The sequence below is a fragment of the Etheostoma cragini genome, chromosome 15 (assembly GCF_013103735.1).
Source record: "Etheostoma cragini isolate CJK2018 chromosome 15, CSU_Ecrag_1.0, whole genome shotgun sequence".
NCBI classification, from domain to species: Eukaryota; Metazoa; Chordata; class Actinopteri; order Perciformes; family Percidae; genus Etheostoma; species Etheostoma cragini.
In genome coordinates, this window is record NC_048421.1 from 16,766,724 (window position 1) to 16,781,075 (window position 14,352).

Here is a 14,352-nt window from a genome sequence, read left to right on the forward strand (position 1 = left end):
ACTCCATCAGGCAAAGGAGCAGTGCTGGCAAGCTGACTAATCAATGCAAACCTAATTTATAGAAACCAATACATCAGATGGTTCAATACCTTTAATACAGTGGAAGAAAATTACCTCTACATGAGTCACCGGCTGAGTGAAGAGGTGGACAGCCCCCGCTGTAACAGGTCCATTCACATCAGTTTCTAAACGCTCAGCTTGGAGCTAAAAGATATAATGTTAAATAGAGAAAATAGAGTAAAGGATGGTGCTATTAATAGTTATTAATTCCACTTTCAAGAGCTGAGATGTCAGGGTTTGTCTGTCACTGTGACCTTTGAGTTGAAGCACAGACTGCCTCGCCATGCCGGAGATATGATGCATGGGATTTCCTTCATTGTTAATCATGGGAAACATGCAGAATAGTATTTATGAAGACATCTAATGTTAAAATTAATCCAGGTGCAGGATGGCAGATTCAGAGAGAATAATATTCTGGGACTTTTTTCATAATCAATTAACCATTCCAGGGATTATTCAAGCAAACACTCAAAACATTCAGCTTCTCGATTGTGATGTTGCTGCGTTTAAAAAAATAAATTGAATATGTTTACGACTAAAGTTATACACTTTATGACGATACTTTGGATTGTCGGACACTGATAGACAGGTATTTAATGTTTCATTGACCAAACAATTGATCAGATCGATGCTGGCCAGTGGACTTCAACGATCAATTTACAACCCCACAAGGTTAAAATTACCCACATTCCCCATTTTCATTACTATTTTTATTATTGTTATTACTTATCATTAGCTAGCTCCCTACCTTGTCCTCTTGTCATGAATCATCATTAAACTGTACTTGTTTTCATATCTCTATGTTTTAACACTGTCCAAAATCCTGTGTCTTTTTAAAATGTTATATTGCACCAATAATAAAAATAGGGAAAATAATTCCCGGATTCATTATTAACAATAATTGTGAGCTCCAGTCCCGATGACATCAGCCCACTAAATTATAACATGTGCAAGTTTATTTGATTGAAAGATAGCATTTCAACCCAACAGGGTCTTTGTCAGGAACAGAGACAACATGACAAAATGGTGCCATAGAATGAGATGTACTGTACTAGATTTACTAGAAATATTGTTTCTTGAGAAGAGAGATGAAACCATAAACAGGAAAAAGTGACTTCTATATCACAGTAATATGATGGACTGCAAGATTAAATAGACCAGCACAATTCTGGATAATATGTAAGCAGCATGAAAATCACATAAATAATTTAGGATGTACTTTAACTGAGGCAATATTTATAAGAAATGCTTGTCGGGATGCACACTGAGACGGAAAATGAATCCAAAAAGGTTTGACACAGAGAAGACATTTTTCCCAGTATAGTAATCATTTTCCATAATTTTCTCATGCCGGAGAGCATGCCCTCTTAGATTTATCACTGGATTCTGAACTAGTTACATTTCATCAACATCCAACGTGCAGCATAGCACTCGTCAGCATCAACTGTAACCAGGCAGTTTTCCGCCTGGGGAATTCAGCTAGCAGATGGTTTTTGGGGAGGTCTGGGGCTCTGGGATTTCACTTTAATATCCACGATAGCTTGTGACTAACCGAGTGTCAAGCAAGCAAGCACAGACTTTATAGTTATCACCCTCGGCAACAAAAGAGAGAGATCTCGTTGCTGAAAAACATGTTTCTCTGTGATCATTGTTAGTATTAACACATGCTGGGTGACCCCACCTCTTCTCCCTATCCCGGACTATTAAAGTGGTATTAGCTCATCAAAGCCATGAGGCGAGTTTGAGATGCTTTACTCATCCCTGATTGGTATAATGGAGTTACACTTCCTATTCAGTTCAGCTCGTCAGTACAAGGCTCCCTCTCCACCCACAGTCTTCTCCACCCTCACCCCCCTTCACGTATGGTTATGGGCATTGCAGCAGTGGCTTCCCTCATCCTCTTATACACATCTCTTTCATTCCTAATTCATATTTCTGTGTGTGAGAAAGAGAATTCACGTTGGCCACACTGCTGCAGATTGTGCTGTTCTGTATCTTTGATTTGGATATAATTGTTGGATTAAGGAAGTAATCCGTTAAAAATGGAAAAATGCTCTAATTGAGTATGGTTTTGTTGTTGATATTGCGTGGTAATTATTGGATCATCTTTTATGTGTGTGTGTGTGTGCGTGCATGTTTGGTGTGTGTATCTCTGCACCATCGGGTGGATCCCTCTGTGTTCTATAGTGCTTTCAGTTCTGTGAGACAGAGAAGAAGTTTTTTTTTCTTTTTTTTCTCCTTTTTTACAGCTTAGAGTCTAACTCCAAAACATCAAAGACAGAGAGAGAAAGCGCGAGATGAAGGGAGGGGTGTGCTCTGTATCCGGGTAATGATGGAGGAGAGAGAGATGGAGGGAGGAGGGGGGACATGAGAGAGAGAGAGAGAGAGAGAGAGAGAGAGAGACAGGTATGGGGGGGAGTGAGAGGGAGAGAAACCAACTAACTGGTACGAGGAGAGAGAGAGAGAGAGAATCTGAACATGCTGGAGGAAGGGAGGAGGGGAGGATAGCGAGCAAGGGATGGGGAGATTGCTGGACCGAGCAGATAGAAGCGTTACTACAGAGCTGCTGCTGCTGGAGGACGGGAGCCGAGGATAATGCTCCATCCCTCAGCGTACAGCGGCACGCTGGACATCTTGTAATTTTCGTGGCGGCGGCGACCGTGGAGGAGGAGGGTCTTCATTGTTGCAGCAGTGATTGTCTTTCCTTTCTATCCCCCCCTTCTTTAACCACAGTCTTCTTAATCCTCTTCCTGCTCACTCCTTATTCCTCTGCAACTGGCAACCACTGGGCACCCCCTCCTCTTTTTCTTACTTCTGTCCCTATTTTTCCAGAGGGGAATTCTGTATTTCATCAGGGATTGTAGAAGACAGTAAGAATGTTTCTTTTCTTTTTTGTCTTTTAGTTTTCTCCTTTCTAAACCAAAGAGACAAATGCATGGAGATGGGGGGGGCGGGGGGTGCATGGCAAAGCAAAGGAGAATGCAATTTCATGTTAGTGGAAGGATAGTGTTGGAGTCAACTGGATATATGTGTGTGTGCAGCAGGGGGTGGGAGGAGGTTTGCATGTTCAAGTTTACTGCATTGATGTAACACAATAACTTCTCTCTTACATGTACTATCCTAGTATTAAATGATGACATACAGCACAAACTAAACATCTGAAATGCAAATAAAATGAAATGAGAAAACCAAATGGATTGGATGAGGTATGCACAGAACACCAGGAAGGCAAACCAAACAGTATTTGGCAGTGGATTCCTCATTGATGCCAGCAGATGAATAGCTTTCACAGCTTTACAGAGAGGCAGAAGAAGAGGGTACAAGAGAGCAAGTGGGAGAATAAAAACAGGAGGAGGCAGCAGTGGAGGGGGACAGATTTGTAGATGAGGCAAAGACAGGAGAGGAATTCTGACAATTGATGTGGCACTATCTGTAAAAAAAGAGATATAGTTAGGTAGGTATGAGAGATGCCACTTGTCAGCTCTTGGATTTATCATTGTGTCAGACTGATAATCCTTCCCACATACATTTCTATGCATGCTAAAAGTTGCTGAAGATCTGGTGTACAGCTCAGTGCTCACATGGAAAGGTTAACCAGTGCATGAAATCACCCAGTAAATTCCACTTTGACTACCCTGAGATTGACTGTAGCGTGTAAAGCAGGGTATGCAAGGATGAACATGGACACAGATGCATCTCAGCTTTAAAACCTTGGTGGAATAATGCTAAAGTACAAGTGTTTTGTCATGCATTAAACAGCAGATTTTGATAGTTGATGTCTTCTCACTCGAGCAGCTGCTTCTACAAGAAAAGGGTCACCCTGCCAGCAGGGAACATGTGTTTAGTTCGCCCCTTTTGTTATCTCTCCACCTGAGTGTGGTCTATCCATAGATACCTTTGTCTCTACTGAACACAGCCCACATGAATGTGATGGCAGGTCACTTTACAGGGCACACATAATTACTCACAAACTACGTCTGCGTTGCAGAGTGTTACACAGAGCGGTGAGGAGGATTTCAGCATAATGTAGCATTGTTGCAGAATTGAAAGTTATACTGTGAATCAATTGTTTGGAGGCGTTCGATTGGAAGAGACGTGGCTGTGTGTTTAGTTTTGCTTTCACAGAGGCTTGGACAATGGCATACGGCGGGCAGATCTCCCACACACACATAACGACTTACACAAACGCACATGCAATCAATGCTCTGCACAGTATGTGATCTGACGGCAATTTGTAATAGCAAAAACTTCTAACAACCTCATCAGTTCATTAATGGTGGATTTGGAGAAGCATAGACTGTATGGATGTTTGCTGTAACAAGTGCTTTTGACGATATGTAGTGATTGTTCTTTTAAGCAGTGATGTGCAACAGAGACATGACTGAGCTTTAAGTGGTGCTCTCAGATTAAACACACTGATCGCATACTGTTGGAGCAGTTGCTACATGCTAACTTGTTGCCAACAGCTCTGTGGACCAGTTTCAGTAGATCAGTTTCAGTTCTCATACATGAAAAAAAATCTGCTAAACACATCACAGTGCACATGTTGGATTAAAGCAGTGCCTCAGTTTCACATTTGTTTGACCATTCTACAGTTTCTAAAGTGAGGTCTGTGATCGGGGCTGGAATGCAGGTTCACCTAATCACTATAACAGGTGGCTTTTCTATTCATTTATTTTTCACTTACTGTTTTGCTAAATATGCTACTGACCACAGAAATGGGACTAATTTGCCTCTTGTCTAAATGTCTAAATGTTGCACTTACTTCTAAAGAGTTAAAACAATTGTTGTTGTGTTTCTTCATATATGGGCCTAGTTGTCGTCACCTCGTTCTTAGCTACAGACTGACCCCTGTTAGAAGTCCCTTGCTCGCACCATTTGTGGAGTCCAGCACTAATCTACAGCTACAACATTAGAGCTTATAAGGCTGCTTGCCTCATCAATAGGCAACCTGTCCATGAATGACTTAGTTTGATAAAGCAATTCCTCCACTGTCAAGCAAGTATGACACTGAGAAGTTCAGTAGAGCTAGTCCCGGGGCTAGTCAGATCATATGTTAGCTGCCTTGGAATGATGGGAGAAACAGAGGAGTTCAGAGGTTTGGCCCAGTTGATCTGGTTCAACAGGCCTGGTTTGTTTTACTTCAGATGTTGTTTGGCACAAAGAGAGTCAAGGTCCAGCAAACAGACAGGATTTTCCACCCGAGCAGATGAATTAACATTCAGCCCACGTCAGCAGGGAAATACTATATATTATTATTATATAAATACTATATTTCGGAGTTTAATATTTGTTATGAACTGCCACACTTTAGGACACTGCACACATTTCCACCAGTTGACATTCCCATTCTCAAAATGTTTCAGCACTAAGGCAGAGCCTACCTGTACGGCAGTGAAAAGACAGGCCTTGACAAAGATACATGTTGATCAACCGGAAATTATTCAAGTCATGTCATCAGAATTCTCTTTCACAGGGGAGGGATGGAAAGGAGGTAAATGTCTTTTGGCCTGACTATCCCTGTTCAGTCATGCACCTGCATAGTTTCCAGTCTCCCTCTAGGTATTTTTTCCAGTAGTTGCTACATTGATCAGAGTAGGGATGTAGTTCATAACTCCAGATTTAGCCATCTCGTTTACACTCACACCTTTCTCTCTTTTTTCTCACTCATTCCTTCTCCCTTTCTAGCCGGCGGTAGACGACTGATCTGGGACAGACAGGCCTCCCCTGCGCTCTGTCCTACTTCAGCATTGTCCTCTCTTTTGTTTCTCCTTGTTCCTTTTCCTCTGTCGTTTATCTCTCTCCACCTATCTCTAAGTGAGTCTCTCTGTCTCTACTTATTAATCATTACACCGTCTGCGACTTTAATCATTCCATAGTGAAGGTTCTTGCTGGTGTAACGTAATAGGCTGTTGGGGTGTTCGGGAGACAGAGGCGCCATCATTACAGTACCTTTTTTCTCTACCTGGCATAATGCAGAAAATTGGTGCCTGTACGCCATGGAACACATCTCCTTTGATTTAAAGGGACGTGACGTTTAGGAGTAAGCTTCAGAGTGTTTAAATTGCTGTGTACAAAATCAGCCATTGTAATCTGAGTTTTACAGATACTTAATAAATTCACTTTGAGTTAATTTTTGTTTTTGGATTATCTTAGAGGGTTGGCATTGCATTACGAGAATCAAGTTGAAATGTCGAGAATAAAGTGGAAATATTTTTTTGAGAATTAAATGTTGAGAAAAAATTGATATACAAAAGAATCCATTCAGACTTTTGAAAAAATACCTAACTACTGGCTTCTACAAAATGCCTTGTGAAGACCTACATGAACTTGTGAAATTATACTTATGCAGAAACGGTTTCAATAACAAGGAAATACTTGCTCTTTTAGCTCATAAACACAGTATTGTGATAAGTATTAGGACTTTGAAGAGATTGTGTCGAAAATTGCAAAACCACACAAACTTGGAAGAGGTAGCCGCATTCCTGCAATCTGAAATAGCTTGTAATGGACAGACGCAAAGGTGTCGATGGTAAGACCTACGCGCAGTACAGAGATGATATGTTGAATACCAAGACACAATGAGACAATTAATCAAATAGTTTGATCCTCAAGGAGTGGAGCTCAGGCAAGGATGTAACCCACATGATGATGCCTACATGGCAGCTGGCATGGCGGACAGTCGCTCTAATGTGATAAAGTGATAAAGGAGTGGAATTCTTTCCCTTCATTTCAACTGTAACCTCAACATTTCAATATTATTCTCGAAATTGTAGTTTAACTTTATTCTTGCCATGTTGATTTTATTCTGGCCATTTTGACTTAATTCTTAACATTTTGACTTTATTCTTGCAATAAATGAAAAATCTTCCTCCTTGATTTTCCCCTCCTTGATGGGACTGTAATGCTCCGTCGCGGCAGATATACTCTTTTATTAAAGCCTTTTTTTTAACCAGTTTGGTTTTTAACTCTGCGAGACAGAGCATGGCCTTGGTGGAGGTCTGTGCTCTCTGAGTGCCCTTCTAGTTCATAAGGTTATTACTGAGTGTAGTTTACTGAAATATTTACTGTCACTGTTATCTTTGATAAATGATAAAGTTGATATGATAAAGTTTATTGGTGTACTGTCAGTATGCTAACATGCTCATAGTGACAATGCTAACATTCTGATGCTAAGCAGGTATAATGTTTACTATGATCACTATTGTAGTTTCACCTGTTAGCATGCTAAAAATGGATAATCAGCACTAAATACAATGTACTGTGAAGGCGGATGGGGATGCTGTTAGTTGCAAGAATTTTGGTCATAATAGAAAATGTAATCCTTTGCGATGGCTAAAAATCAAGGGATCCCCAAAGTTATTAGAATTCATGCTGAGGGGAATGCCTGTCCCAAAGGTCATGTAAATCCATCTTACAGTTGTGTAGTTATCTCACTCTGAACAACGAAGGAAGGAAAAGTCAGGGGATCCCCGCGTCATTAGGATAAATTGTTCAGGAATCTTGAATATCTGTACAAAGTTTCATAACAATCCTCCCAATAATTTTTCAGTCTTGATTAAAGTAGTAGACGGACAAAACAAAAAGAAATTGCTTTCCATAGAGCTACGTCACTAGCATGGGTAATTAGAATATTAGCTGATACGTAGTTTTTAGATAGCATTACTCTCAGTATTTTTGTCAGTGTCAGCCTAAAATGTTTTACATATCAACACAACTTTGGTGCTAACTAACAGAACAAACCGTTTTAAACGCCACGGTCCTGAGCGACAAACGAGCAGTGTTTTAGTGCTACGTTGTGTCACGATAATTAATAGTTATAGGGTAGCTGAACAGACATTTTACTCAAAACATTTTCCAAATTACTCTGAATGGTAATGATAAAGGGAATCACTGCAACTTACTTACTCATAAAAGCATGAGGGTATAAGTTGTAATGGTGGATGCAGTGTTTTTTCAGTGTTAACATGAGAACACAGATATGAACCGATCTATAGAAATGTTAACGGCCATCAGTCAGTCTTATTGGTTGGGTAAGCTTGCCTACCTTTCGAGCACATAAATCCCTGGTCTAATATACATCTTATACATCCCTGATTTTCAACCACAGAGTAATACTAGACAAACTACTCGCGCTTGTGTGTATGGAGATCATTTTTTTTGTTTGCATCACACACACACACACACACTCACACACACACACACACACACACACACACACACACACACACACACACACACACACACACACACACACGGTATCTCTATAGTGTATTTCTAATGCTATTGCTCTCTCACTTTCTCCTACATTGTTTCTTCACAAACAAATCATCAAATCACCTCTGTCCTGGTGCAAAGACTCTATTCTTGGTAATTAGAGGCGAGGATGATGGGGAATTGGAGTGGTAGGGGGGGATTTAGAGGACTTTGGACAGACTCCTCCATACATCATGAATATACTCTCAGTTTATTAGTGCTAATTGCGCCATTGGGACAGAGTGGAGTTTGTAAGGTCTCCCTACAGCCACCGCTGCATCATCAAAGTGGGATTGCTATTTTTAGCAGCAGCAGATGCATAGTGGCAGCAGAGCAGTGCTGGCCCAGGATGATGATCAGTCTGTTTGTGTAAGAGTGTGTTTTGTGTATGTGTGTGCACATTTGAAGGCAGCAGCACAAGCATCAATCACTGGATCTAATGCTGCTTTCAGGTCCTGTGGAGAGACAGTAGATATGAGCTGCATGCTTCGCAAAGTTAATATCAGCTTTTACGTAGTAAATACGACTTTGAAATTTAAGGATTGGCAATTCGTACTGTTAGCTTCTAAAAGCATTAGTCATTATATCTTTATTTTTTACTTCACTTCTATGATTTATGAATGCCATGGTTGGTGGATTTTTGGTGCTGTGTAAAGTTGATTCCAATGTTTCACCAACAAAGTCTCCAACAAAAACTACATTTTAACACTTTTTTTTTTACATCAAGTGAGTTCAAACATATGCACACTTCCATGTTTTTTGCTGGAGATCCAGGAGTGTTCTCACCGTTATTCCCATGAGCGTTGATATCCTATAGTGAGCAGCAACGAACTGGGATCATAAAACGGTCCTATTTTTGTCCATAACCTAGCTTTGAAATGAATAACTCTTCCCTCCAAGTGTATCTTCACTTTTACACAGTACAATCTTGAATATTTGTGGCTGCACGCATGAAATCACTTATCAAAATTAATCAAATTATCAGTGGTGGCCCAAAGGGGGGGCGGCCCATCTGGCATTAGCCCAGATTCCACATGGCCAGTCCGTCACTGTATCCAACCAAAGCCAGTGTTTCACCTTCTTTTATCTGTGAGGGGAACAGTTCAACCAAACTGGGAAACGTGTAAGATCTGTGTAAGCTGTAGGAGGCATTGTGCCATATCAAAACCAATTTCTGACTTGTACTTCACTTTCAAACAGATATTTATGAAGATTCTCGTAAATCAATCTGTCCTGCTTCATATCATTTAAGAAGTATTATAATTTTAGATCTTTTAGTTGCGTGATGTTTCAGTTATCCTTCAGTAGTTCAACTCATCCATATGTTGAAATGAATGTCGAAAAGCTTGCCAGTTCCTTTCGGGATCTTTGTGGGGATCTTGATATTTCTGCTGACGTTGTTATCACTGCGTGTGACTCGGCGCTTTGTGCAATCCTAAATTGGTGTCAGGTTTGCTACTTCACGATTGAAAGGTGTCAGGTACATCTCTTTGTTTTTGTAACTGAGTAAGTCCTCTCAGAAACAAACTTCAGCTATTGGAAAATGCATTCTGGTCTGTGGTTTAGCTGTTGACTCTACATTTCTAATGTTATTGTTTGCTTTGGCATTACAAAGAGTGTTTATATTTTCCTCTCCCCTGCAACCTCATTACATACCAGTATTGTATCTCAATTTGTTTCTAAAATGCAGATGGAGCAACAGCAGGAAAATAGGCCAAGCTACCTCCACTGAGCTACAGCCCTCCGATTCCATATTGAACTAAAGTCTTTTTTAAGCAGTAACTGATCTGTCATCAAGATGCAACGTGTTATTTTTGGTTTTCATGCTGGTTCTTCCTCTCTGCCTGCCTCCTCCTCCAACAACGAACTTGTCACGGACAGACGTGTGTGTTGCTGTGGTTATCTGCCTGCTTATGTGTGGCCCCTTGATCCAGCAGTAGGCAGCAGTGGGTGTGTTAAAGTTTATGGGAGATGATGAATCAACGATGTTCGGGCCAGAGAAGGGTTGGGAGTCTTGCTGCATTAATAATGGAAGCACAGCTGGCAGTATTTATAGTAACAGTGGAATAGGCCGTGGCTGCGTGAATGCTGATGATGTATTGGGTGGCAGTGGCTCAGTCAGTAGAGAGGTAGGTTGGGAACCGGAGGCTTGATGGTGCACAGACACACACCCATGCACATTCACGATAGCACACTCAGACTTACAGCATGCATACATTTGCACACTGTACACACAACACATCCCACGGCCTACTCTGATCTCTGCAAAGATCAGAGGAGGAGAACAGAAAGATATGAGGTTGTTAAGATTAAGATAGAAAGAGAGAGACAGAAAGAGAGAGAGAGAGGGAGAGAGAGAGAGAGAGAGAGAGAGAGAGAGAAAGAGAGAGAAGAACAAGTAGACAAAAGCTGGAAATGGAGGGAGGAATGCATGGATAGTAGCAAAATGAGACATTGATTGGCCTACATAGCTTGGATTAAAACAGTGAACATGTGATGGCTTTCCCCTCTGTGGTTGGAGTTTGTGAAGTCTGATTGAATCTGTGGCTCACAGTCGTTCGGCTCATCTGCTTCTTTTGTTACTTATCTGTCACTTTTAGGGCAGATAATAAGAAACACAGATGAAACTCGCACATCAAAAGTGTCCGAGTCCCAATGGATTATTGAAATTAAGGACAAGGCGGTGAACCTGTTTTTGCACAAGAGAGCAGGAAATAAAGATTGTACTGTCCAACAACATGGGCCTTTTCTGCAAAACTAAGTTCTTTTTCTTAATTTATAGTAGGCTGCGATTATCAGCCAAATGTACTTAAAGTATCAAGGGTAAAAGTTTTTTGTTGTTGCAGAAAATGGCCTCTTTGATGGTGTTTGTAGTATGTACAGTATGTATATATATATATATATATATATATATATATATATATATATATATATATATATATATATATATATATATACATATATATGTGTAAGTGTCCTCTTACTTTTGTAGTTGATTGAGGTGGATACAATTTTCCCTACTCTACAGACATTGATATACTGTTGGGCATAAAACATTTCTGTACATAATTATGTCCTTAAAATCAGTCACTGGAGTAATAATACTGAATTTACGAAAATCGCATACCATTCCAAAATTGTAACCATTAACTACAGCTGCCACATAAATGTAGTATAAATTATGAAGTAGCATAAAATAAAAATACTCAAGTAAAACATGATTAATTTAATGTTTTAATTAAGTTCAGTATTTAAGTAAATATACTTAGTTACTTTCCACCATGTCATGTCAAAAGAATAAAAATGTGGAGTTATGTTGTGCCATGTATAGATTTTTTTTATTGTTAACTTACTGTTGATAAACTGGCATTTGTTAATGAAGAATTGCCATCCTAAGAAATAGCTTAGTATAGAAGTGTTTAAGTGATGTGTCTGTTTGGGGTGCTGTATCTGGCTCAAGAAATAGATTTTCCATTCAAAAGCCTTGAAATGTGAAACCACAGCCCCTCCTGGAAGAAGTGCTGATTCAGCCGCTGCTGAACCACAGGGAGCTAAAAAAACCTCTCTTACCTTGGTCAAACAATACTTTCTCAAACCACGACAGCTTTGTTTAGTGTTTGGTCCTCTGCTCTTTTTACCTTATTACAGTGTATGAGTGAGTATACATCACAGCTGTCATCATGTCTCCTGGTTCAAGGTGCTCACATAATACCAATCAGATCTGTTGTCAGAGTTGCATGCTCATCACAATCCTAGCTTTGGTCAACTCCCAGTTGATCGAGATCAAAAACTTGAATTGCTCCGCTGACTCTGCTGACAGTTGGTGCTTTCTGACAGGACTTCAAACAAACAGAAATCCAGCAGGCTTTGTAAATGTGAACCAGTGAGACACGTGTAGTTGGATGGGTGATTTGCTTCCTGTTGGCCTGTAGAAAACAAAAAGGGACGACTACAGGGTCAGGCTCCTATTTGGTGCCTGCAGCCGTGAAACAGCATCCAACTTTAATATTTCACAGCCCCTCATATGTTCAGGCAGTCTCATCCCCTACAGCTACTCCCATTGTGGCTTATTTATTCATCAGCTCCCCATGCACTGCCAACTAATAGCCCCAACTTGCCCCTCAGCGCGGCCCTAGATAGCAGCAAGTGGGTCTGGCCACTCTGAGCCACTTGCTCTTCACCCAAGCAAGATAATAATAATAATAATAATAATAATAATAATAATAATAATAATAATAATAATAATAATAATAATAATAATAATAATAACAATAATAATAATAATAACAATAATAATAAATGGAATTTACATAGCGCTTTTCACAGACTCAAAGTTGCTTTACAGAGGAGGTGGAAAACATAAACAATGCAAAACAGAACAAAACCAGACAAAACTAAACAGAACAAGACAAAATATAGCAAAAGAAACAAAAACAACAACAACAAAAAACAGAAGAAGATTCAGGCACAGATGAAAAGAGAGGGGGGGCATGGTGCTACAGATATAGGCCGAGGGGAAAAGATGGGTCTTGAGGCGGGACTGGAAGATTGTGAGGGACTCAGAGGTGCAGATGTCTAGGGGGAGGGAGCTCCAGAGCCTGGGAGCTGCCCTGGAGAAGGTTCTGTCCCCAAAACTGCGGAGGTTGGACTTGTGGGTGCAGAGAAGACCGGCTGAGGTGGATCTGGGACTGTGAGGGCTGGTAGGGGGAGAGGTGGTCAATGAGGTATGAGGGTGCCAGATGGTGGAGGGCTTTGTAGGTGAGGACCAGGATTTTGAAGGTAATCCGGTGGGAGATGGGAAGCCAGTGGAGTTGATTTAGGACTGGAGTGATGTGGTGCCAGGCTTTGGAGCAGGTGATTTTGGCAATGTTGCGGAGGTGAAAGAAGGAGGTTTTTAATGATTGGGGTTATTGATTTAGCTGAGTGTGGATTTGAAGGCTGTGAGGAGGAATTCTGTTTCATCACTGTTGAGTTTGAGAAAGTTATATTGCATCCATGTTTTAATAGCTGATAGACTGGAGTTGATGTGGTAGAGTGAAGGACTGTGGGGGGATTTGGTGCTGAGGTAGATCTGGGTGTCAACGCCGTAAAAGTGGAGGTCCAGGTTGTAGTGACGGAGTATCTGACAGATGGAGGGGAAAGATGGAGATTGTAGGAGCTACAATATGTTGTTAATGGTCTCATTAATTGATTATTGTATTATGCGCTAATATTGTCGGTGGTGGGCGTTTTCATGACGGTTTGAGCGGAAGTGATATATTTGTTGCCTCACCTGTGCACCTGGGTTCTTTGGGCTTTGACGGAGAGGGGGTGAAGCTGGGAGCGAACACTTTGTTGGCCGCACCGCGCACAACGCAGCACACAGTATTACGCAATTATTTCTACTCACCAGTTAACAATTACATAAGGTAACAACAGTGCTAAGTGTATTGTACATATGGAAGAAGAAGAAAAATAAAATCATTGCAATACGATCATGAGCGCGTCACATGTGTGCATCTTTCAGTGTTTAGTCCCTCGCGGCAGCACTCTTTTGGACTGCTTACAGCCGCAACAGAGATGATGAAATGGAAGGGGCCAAGTATGGAGCCTTGGGGAACACCTTGAGTGACTGGAGAGATATGAAGTGGGATCTGATGGAGAGGTATGAGTGGAGCCAGCTGAGTGCCGTACCTTTGACACGGAGGTCTTTGAGTCTGGTGAGCAGGATGGTATGGCTCATGGTATCAAAGGCTGCACTCGCAATTTGAGGAAGATAAGTATGTTGAGGGAACAGGTGTCAGCAGAGGTGAGGTGGTCGTTGAGGACTTTGCGGAGAACGGTTTCAGTGCTGTGGAGGGGGAGAAAACCAGATTAGAGGGGTTCGAATTTGTTGTTGGCATGAAGATGGGTTTGGAGTTGTAAGGCAACTATACGTTCTAGGGTTTTAGACAGAAAGGGGAGGTTGAATATTGGGCAGTAGTTGTTGAGAGAGGAGGGATCTAGAAAAGGTTTTTTAAGGATGGGGGTGACAGCAGCAGTTTTGAAGGCAAAGAG

At 41.0% G+C, this 14,352-nt stretch overlaps 1 protein-coding gene across 5 annotated transcripts in view; it reads left to right on the forward strand.

Annotated features, from left to right (window-relative positions):
* Window positions 1-2,593: 2,593 nt before the first annotated feature.
* shank1 (SH3 and multiple ankyrin repeat domains 1) overlaps window positions 2,594-14,352 on the forward strand; it is an 82,513-nt gene continuing 70,754 nt past the window's right edge. For all 5 annotated transcript variants that reach the window (XM_034893375.1, XM_034893376.1, XM_034893377.1 and 2 more), the window contains exon 1: window positions 2,594-2,930. The gene's annotated coding sequence lies outside the window, so the exon portion shown is untranslated. The remainder of the gene's footprint in view (window positions 2,931-14,352) is intronic.